Source organism: Podarcis tiliguerta, assembly GCF_965153285.1.
Source record: "Podarcis tiliguerta genome assembly, chromosome: 10".
NCBI classification, from domain to species: domain Eukaryota; kingdom Metazoa; phylum Chordata; class Lepidosauria; order Squamata; family Lacertidae; genus Podarcis; species Podarcis tiliguerta.
In genome coordinates this window covers 53,127,926-53,146,720 of record NC_139543.1, presented here as the reverse complement: position 1 = coordinate 53,146,720, position 18,795 = coordinate 53,127,926, and the positions used below count along the sequence as shown (strand labels likewise).

Genomic DNA, 18,795 nt, shown 5'->3' with positions numbered 1-18,795 from the left:
GGGGGTGCAAATTACTTGCCTTGCCCCGGGTGCTGACAACCCACGCTACACCACTGCATACAGCAATCCGCCAGACAACAAAACACATCACCCAAAGGTGTAAATGCTGTCAAATAAGAAACTTAAAGCCCGTAACATGCCATAAACATTTCACATAAAGATACCTCCAAACCAGGCAGACATGAGCTATTTCCCCAGACATTCTTATGACAGCTAGAGGATTTTTGTCTTTGTCTCTTCGTAAGGCAGTGGGCAGCTTTCTGCCTGAGAGCTGTTCTGGGCACCTTCAGGAGAAAACATGCCGGGAAAGGGCAGAGCCAGAGGCAAAAGTGGGCAGAACAACAAATGCAATTTTTTACAGGCAACTAGTTTCTTCACTGCTGGAGGAGACTCTTGAGAGTCCCATGGACTGCAAGAAGATCAAACCTATCCATTCTTAAGGAAATCAGCCCTGAGTGCTCACTGGAAGGACAGATCCTGAAGCTGAGACTCCAATACTTTGGCCACCTCATGAGAAGAGAAGACTCCCTGGAAAAGACCCTGATGTTGGGAAAGATTGAGGACACAAGGAGAAGGGGACGACAGAGGACGAGATGGTTGGACAGTGTTCTCAAAGTTACCAGCATAAGTTTGACCAAACTGCGGCAGGCAGTGGAAGACAGGAGTGCCTGGCGTGCTCTGGTCCATGGGGTCACGAAGAGTCGGACACGACTAAATGACTAAACAACAACAATGACGTTTCTTCACGCTCTCTCACTCACGCACCTCTGTGCTCTCATCCATTATTCGAGTTCAAAAGAACCCATTCCAGTCCTTCAAGGAAGGTGTAGAGCAGGGATCACCAGAGATGGGGTGGAGCTGAGGAAGGGAGAATCCTGAGGGACACATTTTGCCCCTGGGGCCCGAGGTTCCTCATCCCTGTTGAAAAGGAACTACATTCGCTTTTTGGTTTATGGCCATGCTGTTGTTTCCCCTCAAAACCTGCATTTCATCATCAAAATTTGTAACGATATCCAAGACTTGGGAAGCACCGTAATAAGTACTGCTGAGACGATAACATAAAACAGCAGCCCGGAGTCATAAAGAACATCCCCACCACAGCAGTCGAAGTTCAGGGCAGGGCATCAAGCCATCACTCTCTAAACGTTCGTCTGTCTCTTGTTAACTGCTAACTGGATAGCAAAGCTTTGAAGGCCAATGATGAGGCGGCTGCAGCTGGCTGGCACTTATTTCCTCTCTCATCCTGAGCAGGGCCATCAACCACTTTTATGGGTGCAGCTGTCCTGAGTTCATCAAGACCTCTGGTGCCTACGCTGAGCGTGATCAGTTTCTTTCACCTTGAGTAAAAGTGCTGTATCTGCTCCCACAGCCTCTCTGTCGCTGCACTGGCCAAGAAAGAGTTCCCCTGTCATAGCGCAGTATTCAAAAGATAACTTCCTTATAATATTTCCCTATATGTTTATAAACAACAGATGACCGCCTCAGTAATGTAGACTTCTCGGTAATCTTTCCATTCAGCATTTTTTGTTCTCAAACAATGCCCCCCAAAAAAAAGAAAAAGAAAGAAAGACCGCTGACTCATTCCTCTAATGCAGGATATTCCGTGATTCATTTTTTAACACTTTGATTCATGTGTGGCTCACTTTGCCCAGTAAGCTGCCTCACTCCAAGGAGGGGGAGGAAAGCAAGCACAGGCTTTAGAGGTAAAAATCTAAAATGAAACACACACAAAAATGCACCAATTGGGCTGCTTCCAGAGGACCTTTCATTGAACATTCTTATTTGTCTGTAGGGAGAGTAGATGGTGTTGCGTCAATGGAAGCGTTATTTTCCTGAAACTTTCCTTATTGCAAATGGGTTTATTGTGCAAGACCTCCCAATCGACTGTCATTGTGCAACCTGAATTTGCTGGCATGTGATTGAATCCCACCAGAAAAATAAGAGTCGGGAAGCGCTCTTGGTTCCAAACCACTCAGTAGCATATCTCACAATAACTAAGAAGGGAAAGGAATATTGTTATGAGCGAACCTTGCGCCTGGAAAAACAGGACAAGTCACCAAAATGTCACACAGCCCCTCAGGGGCTTTGCATTTTCAGATTCCAAATCTGCAAGAGAAGGACGCCAGTGACTCATTCCTGAAATGAGGGTCTGGGGGGTGGCCTTGGCCAAGCACCTTCTTGGAAACCCCTTTCTATCTCAACGGGAGGACAACAGCAGTGCTCTGAGCCAGCGCTGGGTAGCTAAGGAGCTGCCATTTTTATTTCCCACAATGCCTCTGGCAAAGCATTGTGGGAAATAAAAATGGCAGGCAAGCCAGGATACTGGAGCTCCTGTAGCTGCCTAAGGGTGCTGATGCTGGGCCTGATTGTAGGAAACAAGAAAAAATGGATATGTATGTATCATGAGAAAGAATGGTTACCACTTGAACATCTGAGCATCAAAGAGACAGCCTTCCTAATTTGTCCAGAAACTGGACTAACAATCTGAAACCAAACTAGAAGCAGACCTTAAGCTAAAGTCTACATATGTTTTTTTCTTCCATTTTTAATGGGAGGTTTTCAAGTGCCATCATCTGAGAATGAGTAATTTCTTCCTGTAAGGCACTTGTACAAATCATACTAAGTACAGTTTTATCATTCCAGACAGCATTCTGAGGATTTTCAGAATGCTCAGACCTTTTATAGAATTTTTTTTCTTAATGTAATATTTAACCTGCATTTTGAAGATTCGCATCATGTCTCCTTGGGGTCAGATAACAAAATGGCACAGCTACCTCCCCATTTACTGCACCTGAGAGCTCCTGGAGCCTTGTGCCTCATCTCCACCTGTTCAACTGAAATTGTGACTTGCTGAGCCCAAACTCCAGTAGGGTAAACTTGGGACAAGCTTTGCTGGCATCAAGGCTAACAGAATTTAAGAAGAACCAAAAACGTTTCTGTGCCAAGGGTGATGCTCCAATCAAAAGCTGTCTTCAGATTTAGAGAACAGTTAATGCTCTGTTTACTTCCATACTAGGCCATATAACAGGCAAAACTATAACTTATAAGAAATACAGCAGACCTATGTTGACTCTCTCCCAATGACCACAGTACATAATAAAAATATTAATCCCTTGCCCATCTGGCTGGGGTGCCCTAGCCACTCTACAGTAATCCCAGTTTGTTTAGGCAATACTATCTAGTTATGTAGAATGTGGACAAGTGTTTTAATTTGGGCTTTAGCTCCTCATTTGTTTTAATTGTTTTTGGAACATTTTAAATCACTGCTTTTAGCTGTTTTTACCAATAAGTTCATTCTTTTTGCAAACTGCTTAGAGGGTTTTTTTTTTTTTTTAAACACACACACACACACCAAGTGGCACATACATTTTATGAAATAAATAAACATTATGTAGCTCTGTCACTCATCTAAGGGGAGAGCCAGTTTGAGTGATAGAATTATCACCATCATTATATTATGTTTATTATCCTGCCCTTCCCAGAAGCCCAGAAAAAAACAGCAATATGAATAGGAAAGGAGAGTATAGACTCATCCATGAAAGGAGTGGAAAAAAACGCCAAACTGAGGATCCATGAATCACGCATGCAAACCATCCCTTCTATGTGTGACTTGGCTGTTTTAAAAGCAGCTCGAAGACAGCTAGTGGAAAACAATGAGCAGCATTTTTTTAGAAACCATAATGTGCATCTTCTTAGTTGTTCTTTTTTTGGAACCCCTGTTTTTTGTATGAAAACAGGAGCCTTATTTTTGTAGAAGAAAGGTCATCTGTTCCAGCTGCTTATTCCCTCTGTAACTCTCTCTTCATGATACCAGTGGTGTTCCCACAGCAACCAATTGTGATGTCATAAATAGGATTATAATTCTGAGGTGGAAGCCTAAGGAGAATTAGCTTCTGTTTATTGTATTTCTTTCTTAAGTCCAGAGCAGCTGTCACAATTGATCAGCCGCCGGCCCATCAACAAGCAACTCTGGCTTGCAGGCAGTGGCCAATATACCTATGAATCCATAAATAAAATTTTATACAAAAAGAACCGAAAACAGTCTAGACCTCAATCAATTCTGCAAAGCTACACCATGTAGAAATTTCAACTCCTGCAAGCAAGTGTTTACAGCCCAAAGCATATCAACCGATGCTTGAATTCACAGATCAGCTGAAACTGAGATTCACGATCCAATTCAGATGCAGCTAATCAAATCCATCCTCCAACATCCGTAGGGAATTCTACAGAAATATTAAGTGCACATCAGTGACTGATCGAGCCTAATTGAAGGTCCACTCAAACAACACTCTTAACATGTTGTTATATTGGTTACTTGTCTCGTGTTGAGTGCTCAAGTCCACAGCCAGTCAGTCATGCTCTACCATGTCCCCTAGTTGTCAGGATTGAGCTACTGGCAGGCGTCAGGAGCCAGAAGTTGAGCTAGAAGTCAAAAAAGGGAGGAAAGGAGCAGAAACACACCTGCCCAGGAGGGCCAGCCTGAGTCAGTTCAGAACTTGAGAGCGCAGTCACATCCACACCATATAGAGTGGTACCTCAGGTTACATACGCTTCAGGTTACAGACTCCGCTAACCCAGAAATAGTGCTTCAGGTTAAGAACTTTGCTTCAGGATGAGAACAGAAATTGTGCTCCGGCAGTGCGGCAGCAGCAGGAGGCCCCATTAGCTAAAGTGGTGCTTCAGGTTAAGAACAGTTTCAGGTTAAGTGCGGACCTCTGGAACGAATTGAGTACTTAACCCGAGGTACCACTGTATTCAAACAGAGAAACATATATTCAAACAGAGAATCCTAGGAGCTGCTGTTTATTCATCACAGAGCTGAATTCCCAGTTTGGATCTTCAGTCTGAGAAAACATGCTAAAAGAACTCATCCCCTCAGAAAACTGAGCACCAGCAAGTTTGGACAATGCCATTGGTCTCTGACTCTGCTGGGTCTCAACCAGTGCTTTTTCCCCCCCTTAAAAATAATGTTTAGTGGTACTCTCATTTTGACTCAAGAAAATCACCATTTTATAGTTCAAATTGGGGGGGGGGGGAATACAGTAAATGGATAAAAGTACAAAGATTCACAAAACGTTTAGGGGTATGCGTACCCCCAGAAAAAAAACACTGGCCTCAACACATTTTCTTGATGAATCTCACCCTAGGATTTTTTTGGGGGGGGTAAGAGAGTGCAGAATTTGAGATGTTTGTGATTGCCTGAACTCTACAGACTCATGAGCAGTGTTCTGCTGAAATTTTCTGGTATTATCCTTCAAGAGGGCATAATTTGGAATCTAAATGTGGGGGGGAAATCAGAGAAAATAGCTTTCAAGAGTATGATAATTTTTAATGAGGAAGAGATATGATGAGAATAAGTCCAAATTGACTCCATGCATTGATTGGAAAAATAATTGCTTGGCATATTTTTGATATATTTTGGTCTTTGTCTGGATTCCATTGTCTTAGATGATGTCAAATGCCTGCACCATGGGTCATTGTCTAATTTTTATCCTTCTCCTTTTCTTTAAAAAAAAAATCTCCTGGGCTGGATCTAGACATGTCATAGAAGCATTTCAGTTAAACGTGTTGTAAACTCATACAGTGGTACCTCAAGTTAAGTACTTAATTCGTTCCGGAGGTCCGTACTTAACCTGAAACTGTTCTTAACCTGAAGCACCATTTTAGTTAATGGGGCCTCCCGCTGCCGCCGCGCTGCTGGAACACGATTTCTGTTCTCATCCTGAAGCAAAGTTCTTAACCCGAAGCACTATTTCTGGGTGAAGCGGAGTCCGTAACCTGAAGCGTATGTAACCTGAGGTACCACTGTACAGGGAAATCTGGTTGGGAAAAGGGGGACTCAACATCGCCATCTGGTGTCACAGTGTTATATTGCATATACAATGCATATAAAACGCTTTTTATTTACCAATCTAGCCGAGTCCCTGGAAGCACATTTTCATCCATTTTAAAGAGTTTATAGCATAATTTTATCTATGCAAGCTATTTATTTAAGTCTGAGAGGGAGCATTTGCATCAATGGGATTATACCACCAGCATTAGTGTTAACCAAAAGAACTACACAGGACTTCAACCACTCACCCTCTCTTGCTGGTGCTAGCAATAGAACCGTAAGCTATTAAAATTAGCTATTAAAATAGGAGAAAGCAATAATACGAGCAGGGAGAGGGGGACTCAACTGTATGCCGATGATATAGCTTCACCATTAACAAAGCCTCCGCAATCATTAGAGGAATTTTTGAAAAGCTCATATGGACTGCTAGCAGGATACTGATTGAATAAAGGGAAGAGAGAAATCATAGGCATAAATGTGTCAGCAGGCTCTAGAAAGCAAATTAAAGATAGATTTGTTTGTAAGTGGGTGGAAAAGCCTGTAGGATAGTTGGGTATAAAAATAACCTGATACAGTATGAGATTTGTATGCAATTAACTAAGTGTGCGGCATTATATAATTTGAATCTCTGCTTCAAGAATGGCAAAAATTCTGTTTCTTGCAGTGGTTCTTTCTTTTGCAATCTGCATTTCTTTCCTTTAATATTTGATTTGATTTTGAGCTTGAAAGTCATATTTTGTCACTCAACAGTTATATCCAATTCCACAATACTAATCTTGCGGTGGTTCTGAGGTCAAAATAATACTTTTATCTAAACTAAGACTATATTCACACCACACGTTTAAAGAACTATGATGCTACTTTTAATAGTCATAGCTTTTGCTAAAGAACTCTGGGAGATATAGTTTGTTGAGGGGGTTGCAAGTTGTTAGGAGGAGACACTTATTTCCATTGCAAGGCTACAATTCTCAGAGGAGTGTAGCAATCAATCGCTCTTCACAGGGAACTCTGGGAGAAGCTATGAGCGTTCAAAGTGCTATCTTAGTGCTTTAAGTGCATGGTGTGACTGTGGCCTAAATTTCTTACTTCAACATTTACCAACAAAGATATCCAAATCAGCAAATGGGAGCAGTTTATTTTTCAAATTCATGTGGGAAAATATAAAGCCAAGACTCAAAGCAAAACTTCTGCATAATGAACAGCAACAGCAAAAGTGGTTTCTAGATTCCAAATCCGAGTTTAAGACACAAATTGTATATACTGGATTTTTGGATTAGATAATTGATCCAAACTCTTCTGTATCCCAGTCTCTGCTGGGCATAATAAAAGCTCCGCTGCTCACTATAGTGGGGGGAAATAGGAGTTCCAGAATAATCAGATTAGAATTACAAAATTTGTTAAGAATCTGGGGTCTATATAAATGGTTACTGAACCCAAGCCTGTCTCCTTTAGAATCTATGATGTAAAGGCTTTGAAATCTGGAGAAATAATTATTTCTTCAGGTTTAAAGACTTGGCATATCAGGAGAGAGTGCAGCTAGGTCAGTGGTGGCCAAACTCGGCCCTCCAGATGCTTTGAGACTACTCCCACCATCCCTAGCTAACAGAACCAGTGGTCAGGGATGATGGGGATTGTAGTCCCAAAACATACGGAGGGCCGAGTTTGGCCACCACTGAGCTAGGTCAGTGATAGCCAACATGGTGCCCAGCAGATGTTGTTGGAAGAATTTCCATCAGCCATTGTTGTTGTTTAGTCGTTTAGTCGTGTCCGACTCTTCGTGACCCCATGGACCAGAGCACGCCAGGCACTCCTGTCTTCCACTGCCTCCCGCAGTTTGGTCAAACTCATGCTGGTAGCTTCGAGAACACTGTCCAACCATCTCGTCCTCTGTCATCCCCTTCTCATGTGCCCTCCATCTTTCCCAACATCAGGGTCTTTTCCAGGGAGTCTTCTCTTCTCATGAGGTGGCCAAAGTATTGGAGCCTCAGCTTCACAATCTGTCCTTCCAGTGAGCACTCAGGGCTGATTTCCTTCAGAATGGATAGGTTTGATCTTCTTGCAGTCCATGGGACTCTTAAGAGTCTCCTCCAGCACCATAATTCAAAAGCATCAATTCTTCAGCGATCAGCCTTCTTTATGGTCCAGCTCTCACTTCCATACATCACTACTGGGAAGACCATGGCTTTAGCCCAACAAATTTTGAAAGGCACCACGTTGTCTACCCATGAGTTAGGTATTTTTAGCCCCTAGACTTCGTGTTCTTTCTGGGAGGAGGGATTTAGACCTCCATGTTAATTTTGTACATCTGTTGTGGAACCTGCAAGCAATTCCATGCTTTACAACTGCTTCCACATCGCTGGTATGTTAACGCACAACATCAACACAACATTTTGCCACCCCCGAGAACATTTTAGATGTTTGCCAACCCTGATAAAAAGAAAATATCCCAATCATGTATTGTTTTGCATTTTAAACTCACTGGCCAAAGTAATCCAACCCTTTACGCCAGGGGGGGTGGATTCCATGGAGATATCCCATCTACCCAGCTCTCCTAATCTCCCACGGGTACAAAATAACCTGGATATGGTATATCACTCCAGTGATAATAAATGAAATCAATAAAAATTACCCACCCACATGATGGAAATGTCAAAAAATGAAAGGGGATTTTAAAATCACATGCTATGGGAATGCAAGGTGGGAGGGGAGTAAGGTTCTAGGAAACATGAAAAGCATAATATCATCAGCATACCGTGGAATTATTCACTGTGTGTGGCAATGCCAGTGGGGAGGAAATAAGCATTATTTTGTAATTATGTGCTTGGTCATTTACATATAAATTAAACAGTAAAGCAGTGAGAGCAAAAACTTGCTTTATCACCCTTGCTTAATAAGAAGAGTTCCAGAAATCCTATTTTTTTAACCCTGCCTTGTCAGAGAGCTATACATCAGCAATTGTACCCTTTTTCATACAAGTAGCATTTGTAGTCTAATAAGTTGTGTGTGCGCGCTTGCGCACAGCCAATTGAGCATTGTATATAACTCACAATGACTCATGTTGCAATCATGCCCTTTTTCATAGTCCACATATGTGCAGCCTCTTCGAATTATGTGCAGCTTCTTGAAATAATGCTACTATCTGAGCCCCTCTGAATCACACTCCTAGAAGCTTCTCAGACTTGCGGATCAGCTGCTCTCTTGTGGCTGTGCATAAGGATATCAGAAGCACTGGAAAGGGGGGCTTAAGCTTCTGTATACTGCATTGTGCTATTAGAGGGGGAATGCACCAGCAATTAAGTTTAATAAACCTGAAATGAGCTTGCTCAGCACAGATGTTTATTAACAACTAAAATCACTTTTTTAAAAAAAAACCCAAGATGTGTTCAAATTTATCAATCTGTGCTGCATCATATGTAGCTAAACAAAACATTTTTAAAAAATAAAAAATTGTTTGCAGATGGCTATTATGTTCCAAAATTCTAAAAATTACAACCAGCTGATTAGTCAAAGCTATACCAGTATTTTAAAGCTTTTATAAACACTGTGTGTGTGTGCATGTGTGTGTGTGTGTGTGCGTGCGTGCGCGTGCTCTGTGCAGGGAGCAAATAACAAGGAGAATCAGGGTGATTAGAGGTCTCCTGTCTTCTCAAGTCAGTTTGGGACACTCACAAAGCCTGGGCTCAGTCAATATTTCACAAACCAGGAAATAGGGATGTTAAAAGCTCACATGCTGTAGCAGCCCATGCGATGGGTTGGGCTACCCTCCCAACACCAGTGTCATTGCAGGTTACCTGGACAGCATGGAGCAGGTGGGACAAGGCAGCAACAAGGTCAGAACTCTGGAGGTGCACTGGTTGAACCCACCTGGCGCTCCTGCAAGTGTGTCCACACAGCTCCAACCATGCCGCCACCTGCCGCATCACAGTCCTAACCAAGTAAGCTGAAGTAATTCAGGAGGAAAGGTCCGAGGCTCCATTCCATGATGGCCACACTACCTTCAGGATCAGAAGAATCATGACTGAATAAAAGTCACCAAGACACAACAAGGTCTTTTGTTGGTTGGCCACTGTGTGAAACAAAATTGTGGACCAGATGGCCCTTTGTTCTGATTTATCAGGTTCTTATGTTTTAGGAAACCATACAATCTCAAATTATAAAGAGATTTTAGGACAGACAGAGATAGGGCAAACAGATAATCAAGTACCGTATTTTTTGCTCTTTTTCCCTCCTAAAAAGTAAGGGGAAATGTGTGTGCATCTTATGGAGCGAATGCAGGCTGCGCAGCTATCCCAGAAGCCAGAACAGCAAGAGGGATTGCTGCTTTCACTGTGCAGCGATCCCTCTTGCTGTTCTGGCTTCTGAGATTCAGAATATTTTTTTTCTTGTTTCCCTCCTCCAAAAATTAGGTGCGTCTTGTGGTCTGGTGCGTCTTATAGAGCGAAAAATACGGTAATCTGAGAAAGGATGCTGGACCATTGACCTGATCCAGCCCACTCTTCTGACGTTCTTAATCATCCTAAGGCTCTAGAGCAGCGGTTCTCAACCTGTGGGTCCCCATATGTTGTTGGACTACAACTCCCATCATCCCTGAGCTCTGGCCTTGCTAGCTAGGGGTGATGGGAGTTGTAGTTCATCATCATCTGAGGGCCCACAGGTTGAGAAAGGCTGCTCTAAAGCATTTTTCCCCAAACTTGGGTCTCAACTGTTTTTGGGTTACAATCCCCATCATCCCTGACCACTGATCCTATTAGCTAGAGACTATGAGAGCTGTACTCCAAAATAGCTGGAGACTCAAGATTGGGAAACCCTGCTCTAGGGAATATCAGATTCCTGGACACTTACCAATCTGACCCTACCTACCCATGACACTGACTGAGATTGGACTGGTTGATGATCAGCAACATCTCAATATTAAGATTTGTTGATTGCATTTTCTTTGATGCCATTTATTCCATAGAACCACAGTTATATCTGAAAGGCTCTTGTGAGCCAATTATTGCCCAGTATTTTCTAAGTATTTTAGTATTTTTCAGGAAATCAAAAGACAAGGGGAAAAACCCTTCCAAAAATTTGCAAAAAAAATAAATTCTTTTACACAAATCCAAACAAAAATCTATATGCATTTTGGAGGATTTCTCCTAATATATGCGTTTATGTACACAATTTGTTGTGCATTTCTGCAAGCAATTTCTCATAATGTAGACTTGCACATCCCTTTTCACAAATATGTGCAGACTTTTGTGTTGGAGAACTGCGTCACTTAAAGCCAGAGAGATGTGAAGTTTGAAGGACAGCTATGTCTCTCTTTGCTTGTTGGTTCAGGAAGTGTGAATTAGGTAGGTTTGCTTGTAAATGTGAACTGAATCCATTTTCTGCCTATGTGGGAGTCACATTTCCATGCTTTGCTCCCACACAACTGTGAACTGCATCTGATTGACATAGCTAGGCAGATGGGGTCAGATACATGGGTGCTGTTTCTATGGGAAAGATCCATGTGACCAGGCCCACCTACATACACCGAGATGCATCCCCAGCTGTGTTGGAACAGATGGTGGAAACATTTCTGCACAGGGAAGATGTTGCTCTGCCCTGGTGAGTTCGATTGGGGTAGCCATAGTGCTGCCACCCTCCATATGTTGGCTGAACTACAATTCCCATCAGCACCAGCAGCATTGCCAATGGTCAGGGATGCTGGGAGTTGGAGCCCAGCAACATCCAGAGGGCACTACCTTGTCTACCCTGGAGTAGATTACTTTCCCCCTCAAATAAGTCACAGAAGATTCTCCGCTCCTCATCTCCTTTTGCCACAATAGGTTCAGGATTTCAAAGAACCCGAGAAGAAATGACACACCTGCCATCAAATATTATGTGCCATAAGGTTAAGAATTCCCAACTGGCTCTTTCATTTAAATGAACCCATTAGTCTAAGTAACAACCAACTTAGGCTCATTTAAGTCACGTCCCAAGAGAACTGCTCTCTCTCCTGGGATCTAGGTGTCAGGAGCAATAAAAGGAATCTCAACAATGATTGTTTGACAAAGGCAAAACCTGAAAGCAGAAACTGTTATACACTTCTCTATATATACAGTAATAATGAATGCCCAGTGCTGTACGTGGGGTCAAGGGAAGTCCCTGTCTCCAGCATAATAGAGCCACCCCAATCAGCATTGAAATGGGAACATTTTAGCCACTGTATGCTCCAAAGCTTAACACTTAGGAACACAGAAAACTCAAGGTGCTTCTGTTATATGCTGTGAAACTTCACAGAAAACACAACTTAAGTCACTCTGAAAGAAGGCGTACCGCTGTGTTTTTATGTTTTGTTGGAAGCCGCCCCGAGTACCTGGGGCAACCTAGTCTGATGGGCAGGATACAAATAATATGGACGTGACAGTACAAAGGTACTGTAGTCTTGAGATGTTTATAGGTCAAAAACCAGCACTTTTAATTGGGCCTGGAAACTAATTGGTAGTCAGCGCAATCAGGCCAGGATCAGTGATATATGCTCAAACTATCTTGCTCCAGTGAGCAACCTGTTTGCTGAATTCTGCACCAGTTGAAGTTTGCAAACCAGGCAAGTCTTTAGCATATGCACCGCCAGGGTGCAAATATCCGCCCAGCACCCCCAAATTTAGTTGTGAGTGCCGTTGTTGAGTCTGACAAGCACCACCGCTGGCAAGGCACAGCGCATCTTTGGTAAATGAACGCACAAAGTCAAAAGTTCTTTAGTGAAACAGTAGGTATACATTGCAGTAATACCTAGGCATATATGTATTTTGTTTTTCTAGCTTGATCAAAATTATTATTTCATAACAGGTAGATAGTTAAGAGCTTAGGCAGCTTCAGTGGTGGGCACCTGGCACCCCCCAGAATTCAGCCCCTGGGTTCCCCACACCCCTTGCACCCCCAGGTAAAGACGGCCCTGTTCCAAATTCTTTAGAAGCAGCCCCATGTATAACAAATTGCAGTAATCTAACCTAGAGGTTACCAGAGCATAGACAACAGAAGTTAGGCTACCCCTGTCCAGATAGGGGCACAGCTAGGTCAACAGCTGAAGCTGATGGAAGGCACTCCAGGCCACTGAGGCCAAATAGCAGCAGAGGATCCCAAAGTTCTCCTCAAGCTACGTACCAATAATTTCAGAGGGAGTGGAACCCCATCAAGAGCAGGCAACCTCCCATCGATCCAGTCTAGGCAACCGCCCACCAACAGTACCTCAGTCTAATCTGGACTGAGCTTCAGTTTGGTGGTTCTCATCCAGTCCATTACCCCTAAGTTACAATATCATGTAATTACCATTGCTGGAAAACAACCTCACACATTGCAAGATGCACATTCACATGTGTGACTTGTAGGTTTCATCAGAAATGTGGTAGGTTTTTCGGCTCAGCAGTTGGAAGTGACAAAAAGCACAATATTTCTGTGTGTGTGCGTGTGTGTTTTCAAATTTCAGGAACAAGTCTAATCCCCCCCAATCATTTCTCTATCTAAAAGAGATCCTTATGCAAGCTCTTCAGTGCACTACCGAAGGTTCTTACTCTGTATAGAATTAATCCTTGAAAACAAACCTATTACCTCCTTGTTTTATTATTATCCACTTATCAGTGTAACTCTGTCACTGAATAGCTAAATACTGACATCCTCTATTGTGCCTGTGTGTGTTTAAATGCTGCGCTGAAGAGAGATGGTGAAATCATCTCACTACCTGCCATTGATTTACCACCACCCTCTTATTTATGCTTATTTATGGGGGTTTTTCCACACAATTAAGGCAGTTCACATGCTTACAAGTAGTAAATTCTGTTCATTGTGTACAGCTTTGACATGAAAAGATGCTTGAGCTGTCTTGTAATAGGCCCAACATCTCCATCAAAGCAAATCACATTTCTAATACCTAACTATGGCTTTTGTTAAGTTTCAAACCAAAATCATAAAATATAGCTTTGCTCAGTCTCTTGCAGTTGGTTACAGTGGTACCTCAGGTTACATACGCTTCAGGTTACATACGCTTCAGGTTACACACTCCGCTAACCCAGAAATAGTACCTCGGGTAAAGCACTTTGCTTCAGGATGAGAACAGAAATTGTGCAGCGGCGGCGCAGCAGCAGGCACTATCAGGAATCCTGGATGGGCTCTGCCATCACATTTGCACTGTGCTGACCTCATCAGTGCTGTGCTCCCTCTCATCCAGTTGGATGGAGTTTCAGGGGAGCAATGCAGTCCTACTGCCATGTCCATTTATGCTATATAAGTAAGGGAACGAGTGATGCTGTGGTCTAAACCACTGAGCCTCTTGAGCTTGCCAGTCGGAAGGTTGGCGGTTAGAATCCGCATGACAGGGTGAGCTCCTATTGCTCTGTCCCAGCTCCTACCAGCCTAGCAGTTTGAAAGCACAGCACCACTGCAGCAGGAAAGTAAACAGCATTTCTGTGCACTCTGGCTTTCATCCAGAAGCAGTTTAGTCACATGACCCAGGATGCTGTCTGTGGACAAACACTGGCTCCTTTGGCCTGGAGTGACAACCTCATAGTCACCTTTGACTGGACTTAATCGTCCAGGGGTTTTACAAAGAATAAATGGTTTTGGGGGAAAGGAGGTGGCGGCTTGCAGTTGAGAGTCGGTTGTTTATTCTGTTAGTTGATTCTTTGAGAATGTGGAAGTGTGGTGACTTCAAGGAGATGCTGTCTGGAGGAGTTTGTGAAGACAGGCAAGCTGGTGTCCATCCTTATGCACTGCTATGAAGGAGTTTTGAAAACAAAAAGGACTAAACCCTCTCTTGGGTTCAAGGGAGAAAAAACACATTGCATTTGTGTGTGCATGTGTGTGTGTGTGTAATACTTGTTGTTCAACTCTTGCCAACCTGACAAGTAAAGATTTATCTTCAAGTCTTGTGTAAGACATCTATTTTATCACAAATAGCCAACACATTATTCTTGACCTTTGGCCAAGCTGATTGGAACCAATGGGAGTTGGGGCCCAATGATATCTGAAGGGCTACAGAGTCCTCACTCATGATCTATAGTCAAATGCCTCATCCAGGGCTGGCCATAGAATAAATAGCATCCTATTTGAAAAGCCAACTTGTACGACTTAGCAAGCAGGTCCTACTGCTCCCATGAGATGCCCTACAAGCAGTTCATCAATGACACCCAAGTGAGCGATGTCTTCTCAAATGCCTGGGCAGCACTACAAATTCTCCTGACACTTTGAGTTGGAACAGCCAATGAGGACCATAGCTTCTCAAAGCTGAATATCATCAAAATGTGCTTGTGATCAACTCTGGTGGACAAGAGGCTCCCATCATTCCTATCCACCAAGAGCAACATTGTTTGAAACCATGATCTCTCAGTACTGTAATACAGTTTGCACAAGCCAAAGCTCACAAAGCCGTGGAAGCACACTATAACAATACAGGTGTTTTTTCTGGTAGGGGACAACTCAATGAAGATGTCAACCCATTGTGCAACAGCTGTGAATTCCATGTTTGGAATAATTAGGCAAGGGATTGAAAAGAAGAACTGCCAATATAATAATGCTGTTATACAAATCACTGGTGTGACCAGGCTTGCATACTGTTCTGGTTGTCATACCCAAAATAGGATACTACAAACATTAAAAACATAGATGAAAATCCTGCTAAGTGTGATCCAATTTTGCTGCCACCCTGCATGTCTTTGCTGATGTACCAGCTAAGTGTTATTTGTCATTTTAGACAAGGTAGATTGACAGCCTTGACAAAATTTGCCTTGGAATGGAAGACTTTTTATTAATTATTGGAATCAAAGACATCATTCCTTATCAGTTCAACAGGGTATTCTGGATCTGTTATATTGTCTTTATATGCAATTTTCACAGGGTGTTTGTATTTTGAAAGTAATAAAAGTGACAACAACAACAATCCAGTTTTGAAATGGGACCTCTTACAGCTTTTATGTAAATTTTATTAGTATTATGTTTGCTGTGTTTATGGTGCTGATTTTTATCTTGAACAAATGATTTTAAGAAAAACTCAAACACACTTTAAAGCTAATCATGGAAATTAAATTCTTTTTTTACCTAAACAATGTGTAGAACTTGCACAGGCGGGGGGAGGGTAAAGCCACTGCTCTTCTGTCCACCCAATTTCACTCACTCAACACCAAGCCACTAAACTCAGACTGGTACCCCTTTCAGCTTGGCATCCAAAGCAGAGCCTAGCTCACCAACCCCTAAGGCTAGTCCTCAACTCATGCAGCCAACAGTAGCATCTAAGGACAGAACACAGTATTACTTTCTTAACACAAGAAGCAAATGAATAGTGACACCTAGTGACAGAACGCTGCATTAGTTCTTCTAAAACTAAGGATGGAACTGTGCACATTATTGGGGATATGGGATTGGAACTGAAAATGGTATCCCTAGGTCAGGTTCTCCCCAGATGTACCATAACGTACGGTGATACATCATGTCACTACATCCTTGGGATAGCTCAGACGGTAGCATCCGAGACTCAATCTCAGGGGGTTGTGGGTTCATACCCCAAGTTGGGCAAAGGATTCCTGAATTGCAGGGGGTTGGACTAGATGACCCTCATGGTCCCTTCCAACTCTACAATTCTATGATCATTATAGGAGCATCGGAAGTTGCCTGATACCGAGCCAGACCATCAGTCCATCTATCTCAGTATCATCAACATTGACTGGCAACTGGGTTTCAGGCAGGGACACTCCCACCTGTACCTGGTGACACTGGGGATTGAGCCTGGGACCTTTTGCATCCAAGGCATAAGCTCAGCTACTGAGCTCTGGCCCTTTACCATTTCCTCACCCATCATTTCACACTATTGCCAGTGGTGCAGTTTTAGACACTGGACTTAATGTTTCATTGGAAGCCCTCTTACATAATAAAACGTATTCATTCACTTGTTCAAAACATGGTAAGCCAGACCCTTCTGTTCATCCTGGAGGGAGGACTAGTGTCATGGGCTGGAAATCATCAGATGGAATGTCCTCCTACAACAGTAGCTGAAGAGAAAACAACAAATCCACTTACCAGTACTTCCCATGTGGATCCTCTGGCACTAGAACCCACGTCATGTCCCTGGAATTCCAATGAGATATCTCTGCCTCTTAACTCTGTTGATCAGACCACATACTCTTAATGGAATCAGGGAAAACTCCAGGGGCTCCCCCCCCCCCCAAGAGGTTCATGCAGGCTGAAAGCAGATCGCCTAGAGAAGGCATCCCCAAACTCAACCCTCCAGATGTTTTGGGACTCCCATCATCCCTAGCTAACAGGACCAGTGGCCAGGGATGATGGGAATTGTAGTCCCAAAACATCTGGAGGGCCAAGTTTGCCTATGCCTGGCCTAGAGGAAACCAACAGCTGCAGAAAAATGCACTGTCCTTTTAACAGAAGAGAGACAGCACTCTGAGGATGGAACTTTCATCTTGACTACCTAGTCCAGATGATGAAGCTCTGCCAGTTGCTCCAAAACAAGGCTAAGACAACTTGTTTTTTTCTGCCGGTCTAAAGTCCTGATCTTGCCTTATATTATGTCCCCATAATGTCTCAGAACTTTGCCTGCTGGTTTCCATCATGCTCAAGTCATCTTGGACCCCCTGTAGTGGACACCACAATGGAAAGCAGACTTCTTCCCACAAAGTCCTACCCTGATACCATCACTGATGCATTTGAGGGCCCTTGACTTCTGCCCCAAAGTTCTGCCTAATGGCACCCACTGACCTTTGCTTCCTACCGACAGGGGAAATACCCTCATGGCATCATGTTGTCATATTTAGGGTATATCTGGGGGGAATTCCACTTGGGGATGCCATTTTCAGAATAAACGTAGAGCAGGCAGAGAAGAGCTTTTAGCGAAGTGCAGTTGTGAATGGGGTAACACTCAAGGCAGCAGTTGACGGTGTGAGAGGAAGTGTTACAAGCACATCAATGCCCTCATTTTCACCTGGGAAATGTTGGAGGGCATGAGATAGCTGTTTGAGATTTATTAGCTTGAAGGATTCTCTTGGCAAGCCAAAGAGCAAGTAAACAGATCAGAGATGGAGGAGGAGGTAACAAGGAATGCAGGCAGTCGATGACACCCCTGGTTGCTGGCATACCATCAGTTAATTCCAATTAGCTAGAGGAAGGACAAGTGGTTTGGGAAATAATTTCTACCATTTGGCTCTCTTCCGTTAAAAAGAGTATAAAAGACGCCCAAGGATTCTACTGCAGTGACTCAGTTTGCTTGGTGCCCATTGTTTGTGAGAGTACTACTCCAATTCAATACAAAAATCAGATATCGAGAACAAGCGTTAAGCACAGTAATTCCTAACAAATTAAGGAGGAAGGAGCGGGAGAAGGGGAGAGACTATACTAGGGTTGCCATATTGCAAAAAGTGAAAATCCAGACAGCTATTTTTGAAGATTTTCCCGGACATTTCACCAGTTTCCACCCAGACAATGCTTGTGGGTGCAGTATTCCAGATATGTATGGCAACACAAGACTATACTGATGTCTGCTGAACTCTAAAGCTACAGGTAAATGGGATTTCCCCATATCCCATCAAAATTAAGTAATATTTGGCCATTCTTATAATAAAAAAGCAAGCTCATTGGTGGAACAGATTCTTTAGATTAGGCTCCTCTTGTGCCTTTCCTTTGATTAGGATGGAAATGGGCAGCTTGAAAAAAATCAATAAATAAGATTTTTTTAAAAAAACTTGGACATCTCTCATCCATGCCTCTTGTGTAATTTCTCTTGTCCCACATCACATGGGAAGCTTCTGGTCAGATCTCCTGGTCTAATTTTTTAATACTCTGGCAGTACCCATTGGAGTTCCTGGTTTAGTTTGGGGCTGTGGCAAAACAGGAGGAGATTTAACACTTCCCTCTCATTCCATGACTCCAGACCAAACTGTCCCACTCTGGAGTTGATATTAGCCAATGTTTTGCCCTCTGTGGCAAATAGAAGTTGTTGA

General features: G+C 43.0%; 1 protein-coding gene across 7 annotated transcripts in view; it reads right to left on the bottom strand.

Annotated features, from left to right (window-relative positions):
• Positions 1-18,795, bottom strand: part of DGKI (diacylglycerol kinase iota) — a 247,838-nt gene that overhangs the window by 205,601 nt on the left and 23,442 nt on the right. The window lies entirely within an intron of this gene.